At 42.7% G+C, this 19,852-nt stretch overlaps 17 non-coding genes across 17 annotated transcripts; all 17 read right to left on the bottom strand.

Annotated features, from left to right (window-relative positions):
- Positions 1-54: 54 nt before the first annotated feature.
- trnap-ugg (transfer RNA proline (anticodon UGG)) lies at positions 55-126 on the bottom strand. The gene has a single exon. It is a non-coding gene; the product is annotated as a tRNA-Pro (tRNA).
- Positions 127-989: 863 nt separating this feature from the next.
- Positions 990-1,061, bottom strand: trnap-ugg (transfer RNA proline (anticodon UGG)). Its single transcript has one exon. It is a non-coding gene; the product is annotated as a tRNA-Pro (tRNA).
- Positions 1,062-1,924: 863 nt separating this feature from the next.
- trnap-ugg (transfer RNA proline (anticodon UGG)) lies at positions 1,925-1,996 on the bottom strand. Its single transcript has one exon. It is a non-coding gene; the product is annotated as a tRNA-Pro (tRNA).
- Positions 1,997-2,859: 863 nt separating this feature from the next.
- Positions 2,860-2,931, bottom strand: trnap-ugg (transfer RNA proline (anticodon UGG)). Its single transcript has one exon. It is a non-coding gene; the product is annotated as a tRNA-Pro (tRNA).
- Positions 2,932-3,794: 863 nt separating this feature from the next.
- Positions 3,795-3,866, bottom strand: trnap-ugg (transfer RNA proline (anticodon UGG)). Its single transcript has one exon. It is a non-coding gene; the product is annotated as a tRNA-Pro (tRNA).
- Positions 3,867-5,714: 1,848 nt separating this feature from the next.
- On the bottom strand, positions 5,715-5,786 carry trnap-ugg (transfer RNA proline (anticodon UGG)). Its single transcript has one exon. It is a non-coding gene; the product is annotated as a tRNA-Pro (tRNA).
- An 863-nt stretch (positions 5,787-6,649) lies between these two features.
- Positions 6,650-6,721, bottom strand: trnap-ugg (transfer RNA proline (anticodon UGG)). Its single transcript has one exon. It is a non-coding gene; the product is annotated as a tRNA-Pro (tRNA).
- Positions 6,722-9,066: 2,345 nt separating this feature from the next.
- Positions 9,067-9,138, bottom strand: trnap-ugg (transfer RNA proline (anticodon UGG)). Its single transcript has one exon. It is a non-coding gene; the product is annotated as a tRNA-Pro (tRNA).
- An 863-nt stretch (positions 9,139-10,001) lies between these two features.
- trnap-ugg (transfer RNA proline (anticodon UGG)) lies at positions 10,002-10,073 on the bottom strand. The gene has a single exon. It is a non-coding gene; the product is annotated as a tRNA-Pro (tRNA).
- An 863-nt stretch (positions 10,074-10,936) lies between these two features.
- trnap-ugg (transfer RNA proline (anticodon UGG)) lies at positions 10,937-11,008 on the bottom strand. Its single transcript has one exon. It is a non-coding gene; the product is annotated as a tRNA-Pro (tRNA).
- A 1,377-nt stretch (positions 11,009-12,385) lies between these two features.
- On the bottom strand, positions 12,386-12,457 carry trnap-ugg (transfer RNA proline (anticodon UGG)). Its single transcript has one exon. It is a non-coding gene; the product is annotated as a tRNA-Pro (tRNA).
- Positions 12,458-13,817: 1,360 nt separating this feature from the next.
- trnap-ugg (transfer RNA proline (anticodon UGG)) lies at positions 13,818-13,889 on the bottom strand. Its single transcript has one exon. It is a non-coding gene; the product is annotated as a tRNA-Pro (tRNA).
- Positions 13,890-15,249: 1,360 nt separating this feature from the next.
- Positions 15,250-15,321, bottom strand: trnap-ugg (transfer RNA proline (anticodon UGG)). Its single transcript has one exon. It is a non-coding gene; the product is annotated as a tRNA-Pro (tRNA).
- Positions 15,322-16,184: 863 nt separating this feature from the next.
- Positions 16,185-16,256, bottom strand: trnap-ugg (transfer RNA proline (anticodon UGG)). The gene has a single exon. It is a non-coding gene; the product is annotated as a tRNA-Pro (tRNA).
- Positions 16,257-17,119: 863 nt separating this feature from the next.
- Positions 17,120-17,191, bottom strand: trnap-ugg (transfer RNA proline (anticodon UGG)). Its single transcript has one exon. It is a non-coding gene; the product is annotated as a tRNA-Pro (tRNA).
- Positions 17,192-18,054: 863 nt separating this feature from the next.
- On the bottom strand, positions 18,055-18,126 carry trnap-ugg (transfer RNA proline (anticodon UGG)). The gene has a single exon. It is a non-coding gene; the product is annotated as a tRNA-Pro (tRNA).
- Positions 18,127-18,972: 846 nt separating this feature from the next.
- On the bottom strand, positions 18,973-19,044 carry trnap-ugg (transfer RNA proline (anticodon UGG)). The gene has a single exon. It is a non-coding gene; the product is annotated as a tRNA-Pro (tRNA).
- Positions 19,045-19,852: the final 808 nt, after the last annotated feature.

Below are 19,852 nucleotides of genomic sequence, written 5' to 3'. Positions count from 1 at the left end.
TCCAACCAGTTGCCCAAGATCCGCCTGTCTCACATTGTTAAAGGCTCTTCAGAAGGGCTCGTCCGGGATTTGAACCCGGGACCTCTCGCACCCAAAGCGAGAATCATACCCCTAGACCAACGAGCCATTTATTTCAAGACATTGTTTTGCAGTCGCCAGCAATGACGGTGAGAATATGCATTGACAGGTCGATGTTGCCAGGCCACAGTGGATCACGTGAGTGTTGGTGGTATACTTGTGAGCATAGCTATCTTCCAAGCAGTTGACCAGGTTTCAGTTCAAATACTCTGTAATTCATCTCCTGAATCTTTCAGATTCAATCTTCATTAGCTGTAACAGCAAGAAACAAATGAAGAAAGAGCTAAATGTAGATTATAACAATTAAAAAGTAGACATCAAAATCAATTGGATCTCATTTCATTTGATCCGATTGACGCACCGGTATGTGAATAAAAAAACAAAAAAACATTGGAATCTCTCAGTTTTAAATTAGAAATGTCACACATTTTGCACTGGATGCTTCTCAGTCCTACCATAACTGCTGATGTTACACCTCTGCATTTTTGGTGAAATGTGGCAGAGCGAGAGCAATGTTTGTCAAAACATGACACATCCCTAAAATCTGTATTCTCATACAAATGTCTATAGCTTCAGAACGGTTTGACCTACAAAATAGTTTGCCCATTCTTTGGAAAGGGGAGACTCTCACAAACACAATGCTGTTCTCAGTTTTGCTCTACGACCCCCACAAGTGTCAAGGGACTCGTCTGAAGGTAACCTATGTCCCGGTAAAAGGACAGGTTTTTTAACCAAGGAAGAAATTAATACATGTTGTGCAATGCTGAACCCACTAGTGCAGAGCACAATGGATTAGCAGTCCATTACCTTAATCACTTGTCCACCTGGTCCTGCGCTCCAGTGGTAGCAGTCGCCCCTCCAACCAGTTGCCCAAGATCCGCCTGTCTCACATTGTTAAAGGCTCTTCAAAAGGGCTCGTCCGGGATTTGAACCCGGGACCTCTCGCACCCAAAGCGAGAATCATACCCCTAGACCAACGAGCCATTTATTTCAAGACATTGTTTTGCAGTCGCCAGCAATGACGGTGAGAATATGCATTGACAGGTCGATGTTGCCAGGCCACAGTGGATCACGTGAGTGTTGGTGGTATACTTGTGAGCATAGCTATCTTCCAAGCAGTTGACCAGGTTTCAGTTCAAATACTCTGTAATTCATCTGCTGAGTCTTTCAGATTCAATCTTCATTAGCTGTAACAGCAAGAAACAAATGAAGAAAGAGCTAAATGTAGATCTTAATAATTAAAAAGTAGACATCAAAATCAATTGGATCTCATTTCATTTGATCCGATTGACGCACCGGTATGTGAATAAAAAAACAAAAAAACATTGGAATCTCTCAGTTTTAAATTAGAAATGTCACACATTTTGCACTGGATGCTTCTCAGTCCTACCATAACTGCTGATGTTACACCTCTGCATTTTTGGTGAAATGTGGCAGAGCGAGAGCAATGTTTGTCAAAACATGACACATCCCTAAAATCTGTATTCTCATACAAATGTCTATAGCTTCAGAACGGTTTGACCTACAAAATAGTTTGCCCATTCTTTGGAAAGGGGAGACTCTCACAAACACAATGCTGTTCTCAGTTTTGCTCTACGACCCCCACAAGTGTCAAGGGACTCGTCTGAAGGTAACCTATGTCCCGGTAAAAGGACAGGTTTTTTAACCAAGTAAGAAATTAATACATGTTGTGAAATGCTGAACCCACTAGTGCAGAGCACAATGGATTAGCAGTCCATTACCTTAATCACTTGTCCACCTGGTCCTGCGCTCCAGTGGTAGCAGTCGCCCCTCCAACCAGTTGCCCAAGATCCGCCTGTCTCACATTGTTAAAGGCTCTTCAGAAGGGCTCGTCCGGGATTTGAACCCGGGACCTCTCGCACCCAAAGCGAGAATCATACCCCTAGACCAACGAGCCATTTATTTCAAGACATTGTTTTGCAGTCGCCAGCAATGACGGTGAGAATATGCATTGACAGGTCGATGTTGCCAGGCCACAGTGGATCACGTGAGTGTTGGTGGTATACTTGTGAGCATAGCTATCTTCCAAGCAGTTGACCAGGTTTCAGTTCAAATACTCTGTAATTCATCTCCTGAATCTTTCAGATTCAATCTTCATTAGCTGTAACAGCAAGAAACAAATGAAGAAAGAGCTAAATGTAGATTATAACAATTAAAAAGTAGACATCAAAATCAATTGGATCTCATTTCATTTGATCCGATTGACGCACCGGTATGTGAATAAAAAAACAAAAAAACATTGGAATCTCTCAGTTTTAAATTAGAAATGTCACACATTTTGCACTGGATGCTTCTCAGTCCTACCATAACTGCTGATGTTACACCTCTGCATTTTTGGTGAAATGTGGCAGAGCGAGAGCAATGTTTGTCAAAACATGACACATCCCTAAAATCTGTATTCTCATACAAATGTCTATAGCTTCAGAACGGTTTGACCTACAAAATAGTTTGCCCATTCTTTGGAAAGGGGAGACTCTCACAAACACAATGCTGTTCTCAGTTTTGCTCTACGACCCCCACAAGTGTCAAGGGACTCGTCTGAAGGTAACCTATGTCCCGGTAAAAGGACAGGTTTTTTAACCAAGGAAGAAATTAATACATGTTGTGCAATGCTGAACCCACTAGTGCAGAGCACAATGGATTAGCAGTCCATTACCTTAATCACTTGTCCACCTGGTCCTGCGCTCCAGTGGTAGCAGTCGCCCCTCCAACCAGTTGCCCAAGATCCGCCTGTCTCACATTGTTAAAGGCTCTTCAAAAGGGCTCGTCCGGGATTTGAACCCGGGACCTCTCGCACCCAAAGCGAGAATCATACCCCTAGACCAACGAGCCATTTATTTCAAGACATTGTTTTGCAGTCGCCAGCAATGACGGTGAGAATATGCATTGACAGGTCGATGTTGCCAGGCCACAGTGGATCACGTGAGTGTTGGTGGTATACTTGTGAGCATAGCTATCTTCCAAGCAGTTGACCAGGTTTCAGTTCAAATACTCTGTAATTCATCTGCTGAGTCTTTCAGATTCAATCTTCATTAGCTGTAACAGCAAGAAACAAATGAAGAAAGAGCTAAATGTAGATCTTAATAATTAAAAAGTAGACATCAAAATCAATTGGATCTCATTTCATTTGATCCGATTGACGCACCGGTATGTGAATAAAAAAACAAAAAAACATTGGAATCTCTCAGTTTTAAATTAGAAATGTCACACATTTTGCACTGGATGCTTCTCAGTCCTACCATAACTGCTGATGTTACACCTCTGCATTTTTGGTGAAATGTGGCAGAGCGAGAGCAATGTTTGTCAAAACATGACACATCCCTAAAATCTGTATTCTCATACAAATGTCTATAGCTTCAGAACGGTTTGACCTACAAAATAGTTTGCCCATTCTTTGGAAAGGGGAGACTCTCACAAACACAATGCTGTTCTCAGTTTTGCTCTACGACCCCCACAAGTGTCAAGGGACTCGTCTGAAGGTAACCTATGTCCCGGTAAAAGGACAGGTTTTTTAACCAAGTAAGAAATTAATACATGTTGTGAAATGCTGAACCCACTAGTGCAGAGCACAATGGATTAGCAGTCCATTACCTTAATCACTTGTCCACCTGGTCCTGCGCTCCAGTGGTAGCAGTCGCCCCTCCAACCAGTTGCCCAAGATCCGCCTGTCTCACATTGTTAAAGGCTCTTCAGAAGGGCTCGTCCGGGATTTGAACCCGGGACCTCTCGCACCCAAAGCGAGAATCATACCCCTAGACCAACGAGCCATTTATTTCAAGACATTGTTTTGCAGTCGCCAGCAATGACGGTGAGAATATGCATTGACAGGTCGATGTTGCCAGGCCACAGTGGATCACGTGAGTGTTGGTGGTATACTTGTGAGCATAGCTATCTTCCAAGCAGTTGACCAGGTTTCAGTTCAAATACTCTGTAATTCATCTGCTGAGTCTTTCAGATTCAATCTTCATTAGCTGTAACAGCAAGAAACAAATGAAGAAAGAGCTAAATGTAGATTTTAACAATTAAAAAGTAGACATCAAAATCAATTGGATCTCATTTCATTTGATCCGATTGACGCACCGGTATGTGAATAAAAAAACAAAAAAACATTGGAATCTCTCAGTTTTAAATTAGAAATGTCACACATTTTGCACTGGATGCTTCTCAGTCCTACCATAACTGCTGATGTTACACCTCTGCATTTTTGGTGAAATGTGGCAGAGCGAGAGCAATGTTTGTCAAAACATGACACATCCCTAAAATCTGTATTCTCATACAAATGTCTATAGCTTCAGAACGGTTTGACCTACAAAATAGTTTGCCCATTCTTTGGAAAGGGGAGACTCTCACAAACACAATGCTGTTCTCAGTTTTGCTCTACGACCCCCACAAGTGTCAAGGGACTCGTCTGAAGGTAACCTATGTCCCGGTAAAAGGACAGGTTTTTTAACCAAGGAAGAAATTAATACATGTTGTGCGATGCTGAACCCACTAGTGCAGAGCACAATGGATTAGCAGTCCATTACCTTAATCACTTGTCCACCTGGTCCTGCGCTCCAGTGGTAGCAGTCGCCCCTCCAACCAGTTGCCCAAGATCCGCCTGTCTCACATTGTTAAAGGCTCTTCAAAAGGGCTCGTCCGGGATTTGAAATGTCACACATTTTGCACTGGATGCTTCTCAGTCCTACCATAACTGCTGATGTTACACCTCTCGCACCCAAAGCGAGAATCATACCCCTAGACCAACGAGCCATTTATTTCAAGACATTGTTTTGCAGTCGCCAGCAATGACGGTGAGAATATGCATTGACAGGTCGATGTTGCCAGGCCACAGTGGATCACGTGAGTGTTGGTGGTATACTTGTGAGCATAGCTATCTTCCAAGCAGTTGACCAGGTTTCAGTTCAAATACTCTGTAATTCATCTCCTGAATCTTTCAGATTCAATCTTCATTAGCTGTAACAGCAAGAAACAAATGAAGAAAGAGCTAAATGTAGATTATAACAATTAAAAAGTAGACATCAAAATCAATTGGATCTCATTTCATTTGATCCGATTGACGCACCGGTATGTGAATAAAAAAACAAAAAAACATTGGAATCTCTCAGTTTTAAATTAGAAATGTCACACATTTTGCACTGGATGCTTCTCAGTCCTACCATAACTGCTGATGTTACACCTCTGCATTTTTGGTGAAATGTGGCAGAGCGAGAGCAATGTTTGTCAAAACATGACACATCCCTAAAATCTGTATTCTCATACAAATGTCTATAGCTTCAGAACGGTTTGACCTACAAAATAGTTTGCCCATTCTTTGGAAAGGGGAGACTCTCACAAACACAATGCTGTTCTCAGTTTTGCTCTACGACCCCCACAAGTGTCAAGGGACTCGTCTGAAGGTAACCTATGTCCCGGTAAAAGGACAGGTTTTTTAACCAAGGAAGAAATTAATACATGTTGTGCAATGCTGAACCCACTAGTGCAGAGCACAATGGATTAGCAGTCCATTACCTTAATCACTTGTCCACCTGGTCCTGCGCTCCAGTGGTAGCAGTCGCCCCTCCAACCAGTTGCCCAAGATCCGCCTGTCTCACATTGTTAAAGGCTCTTCAAAAGGGCTCGTCCGGGATTTGAACCCGGGACCTCTCGCACCCAAAGCGAGAATCATACCCCTAGACCAACGAGCCATTTATTTCAAGACATTGTTTTGCAGTCGCCAGCAATGACGGTGAGAATATGCATTGACAGGTCGATGTTGCCAGGCCACAGTGGATCACGTGAGTGTTGGTGGTATACTTGTGAGCATAGCTATCTTCCAAGCAGTTGACCAGGTTTCAGTTCAAATACTCTGTAATTCATCTGCTGAGTCTTTCAGATTCAATCTTCATTAGCTGTAACAGCAAGAAACAAATGAAGAAAGAGCTAAATGTAGATCTTAATAATTAAAAAGTAGACATCAAAATCAATTGGATCTCATTTCATTTGATCCGATTGACGCACCGGTATGTGAATAAAAAAACAAAAAAACATTGGAATCTCTCAGTTTTAAATTAGAAATGTCACACATTTTGCACTGGATGCTTCTCAGTCCTACCATAACTGCTGATGTTACACCTCTGCATTTTTGGTGAAATGTGGCAGAGCGAGAGCAATGTTTGTCAAAACATGACACATCCCTAAAATCTGTATTCTCATACAAATGTCTATAGCTTCAGAACGGTTTGACCTACAAAATAGTTTGCCCATTCTTTGGAAAGGGGAGACTCTCACAAACACAATGCTGTTCTCAGTTTTGCTCTACGACCCCCACAAGTGTCAAGGGACTCGTCTGAAGGTAACCTATGTCCCGGTAAAAGGACAGGTTTTTTAACCAAGTAAGAAATTAATACATGTTGTGAAATGCTGAACCCACTAGTGCAGAGCACAATGGATTAGCAGTCCATTACCTTAATCACTTGTCCACCTGGTCCTGCGCTCCAGTGGTAGCAGTCGCCCCTCCAACCAGTTGCCCAAGATCCGCCTGTCTCACATTGTTAAAGGCTCTTCAGAAGGGCTCGTCCGGGATTTGAACCCGGGACCTCTCGCACCCAAAGCGAGAATCATACCCCTAGACCAACGAGCCATTTATTTCAAGACATTGTTTTGCAGTCGCCAGCAATGACGGTGAGAATATGCATTGACAGGTCGATGTTGCCAGGCCACAGTGGATCACGTGAGTGTTGGTGGTATACTTGTGAGCATAGCTATCTTCCAAGCAGTTGACCAGGTTTCAGTTCAAATACTCTGTAATTCATCTGCTGAGTCTTTCAGATTCAATCTTCATTAGCTGTAACAGCAAGAAACAAATGAAGAAAGAGCTAAATGTAGATTTTAACAATTAAAAAGTAGACATCAAAATCAATTGGATCTCATTTCATTTGATCCGATTGACGCACCGGTATGTGAATAAAAAAACAAAAAAACATTGGAATCTCTCAGTTTTAAATTAGAAATGTCACACATTTTGCACTGGATGCTTCTCAGTCCTACCATAACTGCTGATGTTACACCTCTGCATTTTTGGTGAAATGTGGCAGAGCGAGAGCAATGTTTGTCAAAACATGACACATCCCTAAAATCTGTATTCTCATACAAATGTCTATAGCTTCAGAACGGTTTGACCTACAAAATAGTTTGCCCATTCTTTGGAAAGGGGAGACTCTCACAAACACAATGCTGTTCTCAGTTTTGCTCTACGACCCCCACAAGTGTCAAGGGACTCGTCTGAAGGTAACCTATGTCCCGGTAAAAGGACAGGTTTTTTAACCAAGGAAGAAATTAATACATGTTGTGCGATGCTGAACCCACTAGTGCAGAGCACAATGGATTAGCAGTCCATTACCTTAATCACTTGTCCACCTGGTCCTGCGCTCCAGTGGTAGCAGTCGCCCCTCCAACCAGTTGCCCAAGATCCGCCTGTCTCACATTGTTAAAGGCTCTTCAAAAGGGCTCGTCCGGGATTTGAAATGTCACACATTTTGCACTGGATGCTTCTCAGTCCTACCATAACTGCTGATGTTACACCTCTCGCACCCAAAGCGAGAATCATACCCCTAGACCAACGAGCCATTTATTTCAAGACATTGTTTTGCAGTCGCCAGCAATGACGGTGAGAATATGCATTGACAGGTCGATGTTGCCAGGCCACAGTGGATCACGTGAGTGTTGGTGGTATACTTGTGAGCATAGCTATCTTCCAAGCAGTTGACCAGGTTTCAGTTCAAATACTCTGTAATTCATCTCCTGAGTCTTTCAGATTCAATCTTCATTAGCTGTAACAGCAAGAAACAAATGAAGAAAGAGCTAAATGTAGATTTTAACAATTAAAAAGTAGACATCAAAATCAATTGGATCTCATTTCATTTGATCCGATTGACGCACCGGTATGTGAATAAAAAAACAAAAAAACATTGGAATCTCTCAGTTTTAAATTAGAAATGTCACACATTTTGCACTGGATGCTTCTCAGTCCTACCATAACTGCTGATGTTACACCTCTGCATTTTTGGTGAAATGTGGCAGAGCGAGAGCAATGTTTGTCAAAACATGACACATCCCTAAAATCTGTATTCTCATACAAATGTCTATAGCTTCAGAACGGTTTGACCTACAAAATAGTTTGCCCATTCTTTGGAAAGGGGAGACTCTCACAAACACAATGCTGTTCTCAGTTTTGCTCTACGACCCCCACAAGTGTCAAGGGACTCGTCTGAAGGTAACCTATGTCCCGGTAAAAGGACAGGTTTTTTAACCAAGGAAGAAATTAATACATGTTGTGCGATGCTGAACCCACTAGTGCAGAGCACAATGGATTAGCAGTCCATTACCTTAATCACTTGTCCACCTGGTCCTGCGCTCCAGTGGTAGCAGTCGCCCCTCCAACCAGTTGCCCAAGATCCGCCTGTCTCACATTGTTAAAGGCTCTTCAAAAGGGCTCGTCCGGGATTTGAAATGTCACACATTTTGCACTGGATGCTTCTCAGTCCTACCATAACTGCTGATGTTACACCTCTGCATTTTTGGTGAAATGTGGCAGAGCGAGAGCAATGTTTGTCAAAACATGACACATCCCTAAAATCTGTATTCTCATACAAATGTCTATAGCTTCAGAACGGTTTGACCTACAAAATAGTTTGCCCATTCTTTGGAAAGGGGAGACTCTCACAAACACAATGCTGTTCTCAGTTTTGCTCTACGACCCCCACAAGTGTCAAGGGACTTGTCCCGGTAAAAGGACAGGTTTTTTAACCAAGGAAGAAATTAATACATGTTGTGCGATGCTGAACCCACTAGTGCAGAGCACAATGGATTAGCAGTCCATTACCTTAATCACTTGTCCACCTGGTCCTGTGCTCCAGTGGTAGCAGTCGCCCCTCCAACCAGTTGCCCAAGATCCGCCTGTCTCACATTGTTAAAGGCTCTTCAAAAGGGCTCGTCCGGGATTTGAACCCGGGACCTCTCGCACCCAAAGCGAGAATCATACCCCTAGACCAACGAGCCATTTATTTCAAGACATTGTTTTGCAGTCGCCAGCAATGACGGTGAGAATATGCATTGACAGGTCGATGTTGCCAGGCCACAGTGGATCACGTGAGTGTTGGTGGTATACTTGTGAGCATAGCTATCTTCCAAGCAGTTGACCAGGTTTCAGTTCAAATACTCTGTAATTCATCTCCTGAATCTTTCAGATTCAATCTTCATTAGCTGTAACAGCAAGAAACAAATGAAGAAAGAGCTAAATGTAGATTATAACAATTAAAAAGTAGACATAAAAATCAATTGGATCTCATTTCATTTGATCCGATTGACGCACCGGTATGTGAATAAAAAAACAAAAAAACATTGGAATCTCTCAGTTTTAAATTAGAAATGTCACACATTTTGCACTGGATGCTTCTCAGTCCTACCATAACTGCTGATGTTACACCTCTGCATTTTTGGTGAAATGTGGCAGAGCGAGAGCAATGTTTGTCAAAACATGACACATCCCTAAAATCTGTATTCTCATACAAATGTCTATAGCTTCAGAACGGTTTGACCTACAAAATAGTTTGCCCATTCTTTGGAAAGGGGAGACTCTCACAAACACAATGCTGTTCTCAGTTTTGCTCTACGACCCCCACAAGTGTCAAGGGACTCGTCTGAAGGTAACCTATGTCCCGGTAAAAGGACAGGTTTTTTAACCAAGTAAGAAATTAATACATGTTGTGAAATAATGAACCCACTAGTGCAGAGCACAATGGATTAGCAGTCCATTACCTTAATCACTTGTCCACCTGGTCCTGCGCTCCAGTGGTAGCAGTCGCCCCTCCAACCAGTTGCCCAAGATCCGCCTGTCTCACATTGTTAAAGGCTCTTCAGAAGGGCTCGTCCGGGATTTGAACCCGGGACCTCTCGCACCCAAAGCGAGAATCATACCCCTAGACCAACGAGCCATTTATTTCAAGACATTGTTTTGCAGTCGCCAGCAATGACGGTGAGAATATGCATTGACAGGTCGATGTTGCCAGGCCACAGTGGATCACGTGAGTGTTGGTGGTATACTTGTGAGCATAGCTATCTTCCAAGCAGTTGACCAGGTTTCAGTTCAAATACTCTGTAATTCATCTCCTGAATCTTTCAGATTCAATCTTCATTAGCTGTAACAGCAAGAAACAAATGAAGAAAGAGCTAAATGTAGATTATAACAATTAAAAAGTAGACATCAAAATCAATTGGATCTCATTTCATTTGATCCGATTGACGCACCGGTATGTGAATAAAAAAACAAAAAAACATTGGAATCTCTCAGTTTTAAATTAGAAATGTCACACATTTTGCACTGGATGCTTCTCAGTCCTACCATAACTGCTGATGTTACACCTCTGCATTTTTGGTGAAATGTGGCAGAGCGAGAGCAATGTTTGTCAAAACATGACACATCCCTAAAATCTGTATTCTCATACAAATGTCTATAGCTTCAGAACGGTTTGACCTACAAAATAGTTTGCCCATTCTTTGGAAAGGGGAGACTCTCACAAACACAATGCTGTTCTCAGTTTTGCTCTACGACCCCCACAAGTGTCAAGGGACTCGTCTGAAGGTAACCTATGTCCCGGTAAAAGGACAGGTTTTTTAACCAAGGAAGAAATTAATACATGTTGTGCGATGCTGAACCCACTAGTGCAGAGCACAATGGATTAGCAGTCCATTACCTTAATCACTTGTCCACCTGGTCCTGCGCTCCAGTGGTAGCAGTCGCCCCTCCAACCAGTTGCCCAAGATCCGCCTGTCTCACATTGTTAAAGGCTCTTCAAAAGGGCTCGTCCGGGATTTGAACCCGGGACCTCTCGCACCCAAAGCGAGAATCATACCCCTAGACCAACGAGCCATTTATTTCAAGACATTGTTTTGCAGTCACCAGCAATGACGGTGAGAATATGCATTGACAGGTCGATGTTGCCAGGCCACAGTGGATCACTTGAGTGTTGGTGGTATACTTGTGAGCATAGCTATCTTCCAAGCAGTTGACCAGGTTTCAGTTCAAATACTCTGTAATTCATCTGCTGAGTCTTTCAGATTCAATCTTCATTAGCTGTAACAGCAAGAAACAAATGAAGAAAGAACTAAATGTAGATTTTAACAATTAAAAAGTAGACATCAAAATCAATTGGATCTCATTTCATTTGATCCGATTGACGCACCGGTATGTGAATAAAAAAATAAAAAAACATTGGAATCTCTCAGTTTTAAATTAGAAATGTCACGCATTTTGCACTGGATGCTTCTCAGTCCTACCATAACTGCTGATGTTACACCTCTGCATTTTTGGTGAAATGTGGCAGAGCGAGAGCAATGTTTGTCAAAACATGACACATCCCTAAAATCTGTATTCTCATACAAATGTCTATAGCTTCAGAACGGTTTGACCTACAAAATAGTTTGCCCATTCTTTGGAAAGGGGAGACTCTCACAAACACAATGCTGTTCTCAGTTTTGCTCTACGACCCCCACAAGTGTCAAGGGACTCGTCTGAAGGTAACCTATGTCCCGGTAAAAGGACAGGTTTTTAAACCAAGGAAGAAATTAATACATGTTGTGCGATGCTGAACCCACTAGTGCAGAGCACAATGGATTAGCAGTCCATTACCTTAATCACTTGTCCACCTGGTCCTGCGCTCCAGTGGTAGCAGTCGCCCCTCCAACCAGTTGCCCAAGATCCGCCTGTCTCACATTGTTAAAGGCTCTTCAAAAGGGCTCGTCCGGGATTTGAAATGTCACACATTTTGCACTGGATGCTTCTCAGTCCTACCATAACTGCTGATGTTACACCTCTGCATTTTTGGTGAAATGTGGCAGAGCGAGAGCAATGTTTGTCAAAACATGACACATCCCTAAAATCTGTATTCTCATAAAAATGTCTATAGCTTCAGAACGGTTTGACCTACAAAATAGTTTGCCCATTCTTTGGAAAGGGGAGACTCTCACAAACACAATGCTGTTCTCAGTTTTGCTCTACGACCCCCACAAGTGTCAAGGGACTCGTCTGAAGGTAACCTATGTCCCGGTAAAAGGACAGGTTTTTTAACCAAGTAAGAAATTAATACATGTTGTGAAATGCTGAACCCACTAGTGCAGAGCACAATGGATTAGCAGTCCATTACCTTAATCACTTGTCCACCTGGTCCTGCGCTCCAGTGGTAGCAGTCGCCCCTCCAACCAGTTGCCCAAGATCCACCTGTCTCACATTGTTAAAGGCTCTTCAGAAGGGCTCGTCCGGGATTTGAACCCGGGACCTCTCGCACCCAAAGCGAGAATCATACCCCTAGACCAACGAGCCATTTATTTCAAGACATTGTTTTGCAGTCGCCAGCAATGACGGTGAGAATATGCATTGACAGGTCGATGTTGCCAGGCCACAGTGGATCACGTGAGTGTTGGTGGTATACTTGTGAGCATAGCTATCTTCCAAGCAGTTGACCAGGTTTCAGTTCAAATACTCTGTAATTCATCTCCTGAGTCTTTCAGATTCAATCTTCATTAGCTGTAACAGCAAGAAACAAATGAAGAAAGAGCTAAATGTAGATTTTAACAATTAAAAAGTAGACATCAAAATCAATTGGATCTCATTTCATTTGATCCGATTGACGCACCGGTATGTGAATAAAAAAACAAAAAAACATTGGAATCTCTCAGTTTTAAATTAGAAATGTCACACATTTTGCACTGGATGCTTCTCAGTCCTACCATAACTGCTGATGTTACACCTCTGCATTTTTGGTGAAATGTGGCAGAGCGAGAGCAATGTTTGTCAAAACATGACACATCCCTAAAATCTGTATTCTCATACAAATGTCTATAGCTTCAGAACGGTTTGACCTACAAAATAGTTTGCCCATTCTTTGGAAAGGGGAGACTCTCACAAACACAATGATGTTCTCAGTTTTGCTCTACGACCCCCACAAGTGTCAAGGGACTCGTCTGAAGGTAACCTATGTCCCGGTAAAAGGACAGGTTTTTTAACCAAGGAAGAAATTAATACATGTTGTGCGATGCTGAACCCACTAGTGCAGAGCACAATGGATTAGCAGTCCATTACCTTAATCACTTGTCCACCTGGTCCTGCGCTCCAGTGGTAGCAGTCGCCCCTCCAACCAGTTGCCCAAGATCCGCCTGTCTCACATTGTTAAAGGCTCTTCAAAAGGGCTCGTCCGGGATTTGAAATGTCACACATTTTGCACTGGATGCTTCTCAGTCCTACCATAACTGCTGATGTTACACCTCTGCATTTTTGGTGAAATGTGGCAGAGCGAGAGCAATGTTTGTCAAAACATGACACATCCCTAAAATCTGTATTCTCATACAAATGTCTATAGCTTCAGAACGGTTTGACCTACAAAATAGTTTGCCCATTCTTTGGAAAGGGGAGACTCTCACAAACACAATGCTGTTCTCAGTTTTGCTCTACGACCCCCACAAGTGTCAAGGGACTTGTCCCGGTAAAAGGACAGGTTTTTTAACCAAGGAAGAAATTAATACATGTTGTGCGATGCTGAACCCACTAGTGCAGAGCACAATGGATTAGCAGTCCATTACCTTAATCACTTGTCCACCTGGTCCTGCGCTCCAGTGGTAGCAGTCGCCCCTCCAACCAGTTGCCCAAGATCCACCTGTCTCACATTGTTAAAGGCTCTTCAGAAGGGCTCGTCCGGGATTTGAACCCGGGACCTCTCGCACCCAAAGCGAGAATCATACCCCTAGACCAACGAGCCATTTATTTCAAGACATTGTTTTGCAGTCGCCAGCAATGACGGTGAGAATATGCATTGACAGGTCGATGTTGCCAGGCCACAGTGGATCACGTGAGTGTTGGTGGTATACTTGTGAGCATAGCTATCTTCCAAGCAGTTGACCAGGTTTCAGTTCAAATACTCTGTAATTCATCTCCTGAGTCTTTCAGATTCAATCTTCATTAGCTGTAACAGCAAGAAACAAATGAAGAAAGAGCTAAATGTAGATTTTAACAATTAAAAAGTAGACATCAAAATCAATTGGATCTCATTTCATTTGATCCGATTGACGCACCGGTATGTGAATAAAAAAACAAAAAAACATTGGAATCTCTCAGTTTTAAATTAGAAATGTCACACATTTTGCACTGGATGCTTCTCAGTCCTACCATAACTGCTGATGTTACACCTCTGCATTTTTGGTGAAATGTGGCAGAGCGAGAGCAATGTTTGTCAAAACATGACACATCCCTAAAATCTGTATTCTCATACAAATGTCTATAGCTTCAGAACGGTTTGACCTACAAAATAGTTTGCCCATTCTTTGGAAAGGGGAGACTCTCACAAACACAATGATGTTCTCAGTTTTGCTCTACGACCCCCACAAGTGTCAAGGGACTCGTCTGAAGGTAACCTATGTCCCGGTAAAAGGACAGGTTTTTTAACCAAGGAAGAAATTAATACATGTTGTGCGATGCTGAACCCACTAGTGCAGAGCACAATGGATTAGCAGTCCATTACCTTAATCACTTGTCCACCTGGTCCTGCGCTCCAGTGGTAGCAGTCGCCCCTCCAACCAGTTGCCCAAGATCCGCCTGTCTCACATTGTTAAAGGCTCTTCAAAAGGGCTCGTCCGGGATTTGAAATGTCACACATTTTGCACTGGATGCTTCTCAGTCCTACCATAACTGCTGATGTTACACCTCTGCATTTTTGGTGAAATGTGGCAGAGCGAGAGCAATGTTTGTCAAAACATGACACATCCCTAAAATCTGTATTCTCATACAAATGTCTATAGCTTCAGAACGGTTTGACCTACAAAATAGTTTGCCCATTCTTTGGAAAGGGGAGACTCTCACAAACACAATGCTGTTCTCAGTTTTGCTCTACGACCCCCACAAGTGTCAAGGGACTTGTCCCGGTAAAAGGACAGGTTTTTTAACCAAGGAAGAAATTAATACATGTTGTGCGATGCTGAACCCACTAGTGCAGAGCACAATGGATTAGCAGTCCATTACCTTAATCACTTGTCCACCTGGTCCTGTGCTCCAGTGGTAGCAGTCGCCCCTCCAACCAGTTGCCCAAGATCCGCCTGTCTCACATTGTTAAAGGCTCTTCAAAAGGGCTCGTCCGGGATTTGAACCCGGGACCTCTCGCACCCAAAGCGAGAATCATACCCCTAGACCAACGAGCCATTTATTTCAAGACATTGTTTTGCAGTCGCCAGCAATGACGGTGAGAATATGCATTGACAGGTCGATGTTGCCAGGCCACAGTGGATCACGTGAGTGTTGGTGGTATACTTGTGAGCATAGCTATCTTCCAAGCAGTTGACCAGGTTTCAGTTCAAATACTCTGTAATTCATCTGCTGAGTCTTTCAGATTCAATCTTCATTAGCTGTAACAGCAAGAAACAAATGAAGAAAGAGCTAAATGTAGATCTTAATAATTAAAAAGTAGACATCAAAATCAATTGGATCTCATTTCATTTGATCCGATTGACGCACCGGTATGTGAATAAAAAAACAAAAAAACATTGGAATCTCTCAGTTTTAAATTAGAAATGTCACACATTTTGCACTGGATGCTTCTCAGTCCTACCATAACTGCTGATGTTACACCTCTGCATTTTTGGTGAAATGTGGCAGAGCGAGAGCAATGTTTGTCAAAACATGACACATCCCTAAAATCTGTATTCTCATACAAATGTCTATAGCTTCAGAACGGTTTGACCTACAAAATAGTTTGCCCATTCTTTGGAAAGGGGAGACTCTCACAAACACAATGCTGTTCTCAGTTTTGCTCTACGACCCCCACAAGTGTCAAGGGACTCGTCTGAAGGTAACCTATGTCCCGGTAAAAGGACAGGTTTTTTAACCAAGTAAGAAATTAATACATGTTGTGAAATAATGAACCCACTAGTGCAGAGCACAATGGATTAGCAGTCCATTACCTTAATCACTTGTCCACCTGGTCCTGCGCTCCAGTGGTAGCAGTCGCCCCTCCAACCAGTTGCCCAAGATCCGCCTGTCTCACATTGTTAAAGGCTCTTCAGAAGGGCTCGTCCGGGATTTGAACCCGGGACCTCTCGCACCCAAAGCGAGAATCATACCCCTAGACCAACGAGCCATTTATTTCAAGACATTGTTTTGCAGTCGCCAGCAATGACGGTGAGAATATGCATTGACAGGTCGATGTTGCCAGGCCACAGTGGATCACGTGAGTGTTGGTGGTATACTTGTGAGCATAGCTATCTTCCAAGCAGTTGACCAGGTTTCAGTTCAAATACTCTGTAATTCATCTCCTGAATCTTTCAGATTCAATCTTCATTAGCTGTAACAGCAAGAAACAAATGAAGAAAGAGCTAAATGTAGATTATAACAATTAAAAAGTAGACATCAAAATCAATTGGATCTCATTTCATTTGATCCGATTGACGCACCGGTATGTGAATAAAAAAACAAAAAAACATTGGAATCTCTCAGTTTTAAATTAGAAATGTCACACATTTTGCACTGGATGCTTCTCAGTCCTACCATAACTGCTGATGTTACACCTCTGCATTTTTGGTGAAATGTGGCAGAGCGAGAGCAATGTTTGTCAAAACATGACACATCCCTAAAATCTGTATTCTCATACAAATGTCTATAGCTTCAGAACGGTTTGACCTACAAAATAGTTTGCCCATTCTTTGGAAAGGGGAGACTCTCACAAACACAATGCTGTTCTCAGTTTTGCTCTACGACCCCCACAAGTGTCAAGGGACTCGTCTGAAGGTAACCTATGTCCCGGTAAAAGGACAGGTTTTTTAACCAAGTAAGAAATTAATACATGTTGTGAAATAATGAACCCACTAGTGCAGAGCACAATGGATTAGCAGTCCATTACCTTAATCACTTGTCCACCTGGTCCTGCGCTCCAGTGGTAGCAGTCGCCCCTCCAACCAGTTGCCCAAGATCCGCCTGTCTCACATTGTTAAAGGCTCTTCAGAAGGGCTCGTCCGGGATTTGAACCCGGGACCTCTCGCACCCAAAGCGAGAATCATACCCCTAGACCAACGAGCCATTTATTTCAAGACATTGTTTTGCAGTCGCCAGCAATGACGGTGAGAATATGCATTGACAGGTCGATGTTGCCAGGCCACAGTGGATCACGTGAGTGTTGGTGGTATACTTGTGAGCATAGCTATCTTCCAAGCAGTTGACCAGGTTTCAGTTCAAATACTCTGTAATTCATCTCCTGAATCTTTCAGATTCAATCTTCATTAGCTGTAACAGCAAGAAACAAATGAAGAAAGAGCTAAATGTAGATTATAACAATTAAAAAGTAGACATCAAAATCAATTGGATCTCATTTCATTTGATCCGATTGACGCACCGGTATGTGAATAAAAAAACAAAAAAACATTGGAATCTCTCAGTTTTAAATTAGAAATGTCACACATTTTGCACTGGATGCTTCTCAGTCCTACCATAACTGCTGATGTTACACCTCTGCATTTTTGGTGAAATGTGGCAGAGCGAGAGCAATGTTTGTCAAAACATGACACATCCCTAAAATCTGTATTCTCATACAAATGTCTATAGCTTCAGAACGGTTTGACCTACAAAATAGTTTGCCCATTCTTTGGAAAGGGGAGACTCTCACAAACACAATGCTGTTCTCAGTTTTGCTCTACGACCCCCACAAGTGTCAAGGGACTCGTCTGAAGGTAACCTATGTCCCGGTAAAAGGACAGGTTTTTTAACCAAGGAAGAAATTAATACATGTTGTGCGATGCTGAACCCACTAGTGCAGAGCACAATGGATTAGCAGTCCATTACCTTAATCACTTGTCCACCTGGTCCTGCGCTCCAGTGGTAGCAGTCGCCCCTCCAACCAGTTGCCCAAGATCCGCCTGTCTCACATTGTTAAAGGCTCTTCAAAAGGGCTCGTCCGGGATTTGAACCCGGGACCTCTCGCACCCAAAGCGAGAATCATACCCCTAGACCAACGAGCCATTTATTTCAAGACATTGTTTTGCAGTCACCAGCAATGACGGTGAGAATATGCATTGACAGGTCGATGTTGCCAGGCCACAGTGGATCACTTGAGTGTTGGTGGTATACTTGTGAGCATAGCTATCTTCCAAGCAGTTGACCAGGTTTCAGTTCAAATACTCTGTAATTCATCTGCTGAGTCTTTCAGATTCAATCTTCATTAGCTGTAACAGCAAGAAACAAATGAAGAAAGAACTAAATGTAGATTTTAACAATTAAAAAGTAGACATCAAAATCAATTGGATCTCATTTCATTTGATCCGATTGACGCACCGGTATGTGAATAAAAAAATAAAAAAACATTGGAATCTCTCAGTTTTAAATTAGAAATGTCACGCATTTTGCACTGGATGCTTCTCAGTCCTACCATAACTGCTGATGTTACACCTCTGCATTTTTGGTGAAATGTGGCAGAGCGAGAGCAATGTTTGTCAAAACATGACACATCCCTAAAATCTGTATTCTCATACAAATGTCTATAGCTTCAGAACGGTTTGACCTACAAAATAGTTTGCCCATTCTTTGGAAAGGGGAGACTCTCACAAACACAATGCTGTTCTCAGTTTTGCTCTACGACCCCCACAAGTGTCAAGGGACTTGTCCCGGTAAAAGGACAGGTTTTTTAACCAAGGAAGAAATTAATACATGTTGTGCGATGCTGAACCCACTAGTGCAGAGCACAATGGATTAGCAGTCCATTACCTTAATCACTTGTCCACCTGGTCCTGCGCTCCAGTGGTAGCAGTCGCCCCTCCAACCAGTTGCCCAAGATCCGCCTGTCTCACATTGTTAAAGGCTCTTCAGAAGGGCTCGTCCGGGATTTGAACCCGGGACCTCTCGCACCCAAAGCGAGAATCATACCCCTAGACCAACGAGCCATTTATTTCAAGACATTGTTTTGCAGTCGCCAGCAATGACGGTGAGAATATGCATTGACAGGTCGATGTTGCCAGGCCACAGTGGATCACGTGAGTGTTGGTGGTATACTTGTGAGCTATCTTCCAAGCAGTTGACCAGGTTTCAGTTCAAATACTCTGTAATTCATCTCCTGAGTCTTTCAGATTCAATCTTCATTAGCTGTAACAGCAAGAAACAAATGAAGAAAGAGCTAAATGTAGATTTTAACAATTAAAAAGTAGACATCAAAATCAATTGGATCTCATTTCATTTGATCCGATTGACGCACCGGTATGTGAATAAAAAAACAAAAAAACATTGGAATCTCTCAGTTTTAAATTAGAAATGTCACACATTTTGCACTGGATGCTTCTCAGTCCTACCATAACTGCTGATGTTACACCTCTGCATTTTTGGTGAAATGTGGCAGAGCGAGAGCAATGTTTGTCAAAACATGACACATCCCTAAAATCTGTATTCTCATACAAATGTCTATAGCTTCAGAACGGTTTGACCTACAAAATAGTTTGCCCATTCTTTGGAAAGGGGAGACTCTCACAAACACAATGCTGTTCTCAGTTTTGCTCTACGACCCCCACAAGTGTCAAGGGACTCGTCTGAAGGTAACCTATGTCCCGGTAAAAGGACAGGTTTTTTAACCAAGTAAGAAATTAATACATGTTGTGAAATGCTGAACCCACTAGTGCAGAGCACAATGGATTAGCAGTCCATTACCTTAATCACTTGTCCACCTGGTCCTGCGCTCCAGTGGTAGCAGTCGCCCCTCCA

This window comes from Oncorhynchus mykiss, chromosome 15 (assembly GCF_057628025.1).
Source record: "Oncorhynchus mykiss isolate SJ-2025 chromosome 15, ASM5762802v1, whole genome shotgun sequence".
Classification (NCBI taxonomy): domain Eukaryota; kingdom Metazoa; phylum Chordata; class Actinopteri; order Salmoniformes; family Salmonidae; genus Oncorhynchus; species Oncorhynchus mykiss.
This window is presented reverse-complemented; position numbering and strand designations above follow the sequence as displayed.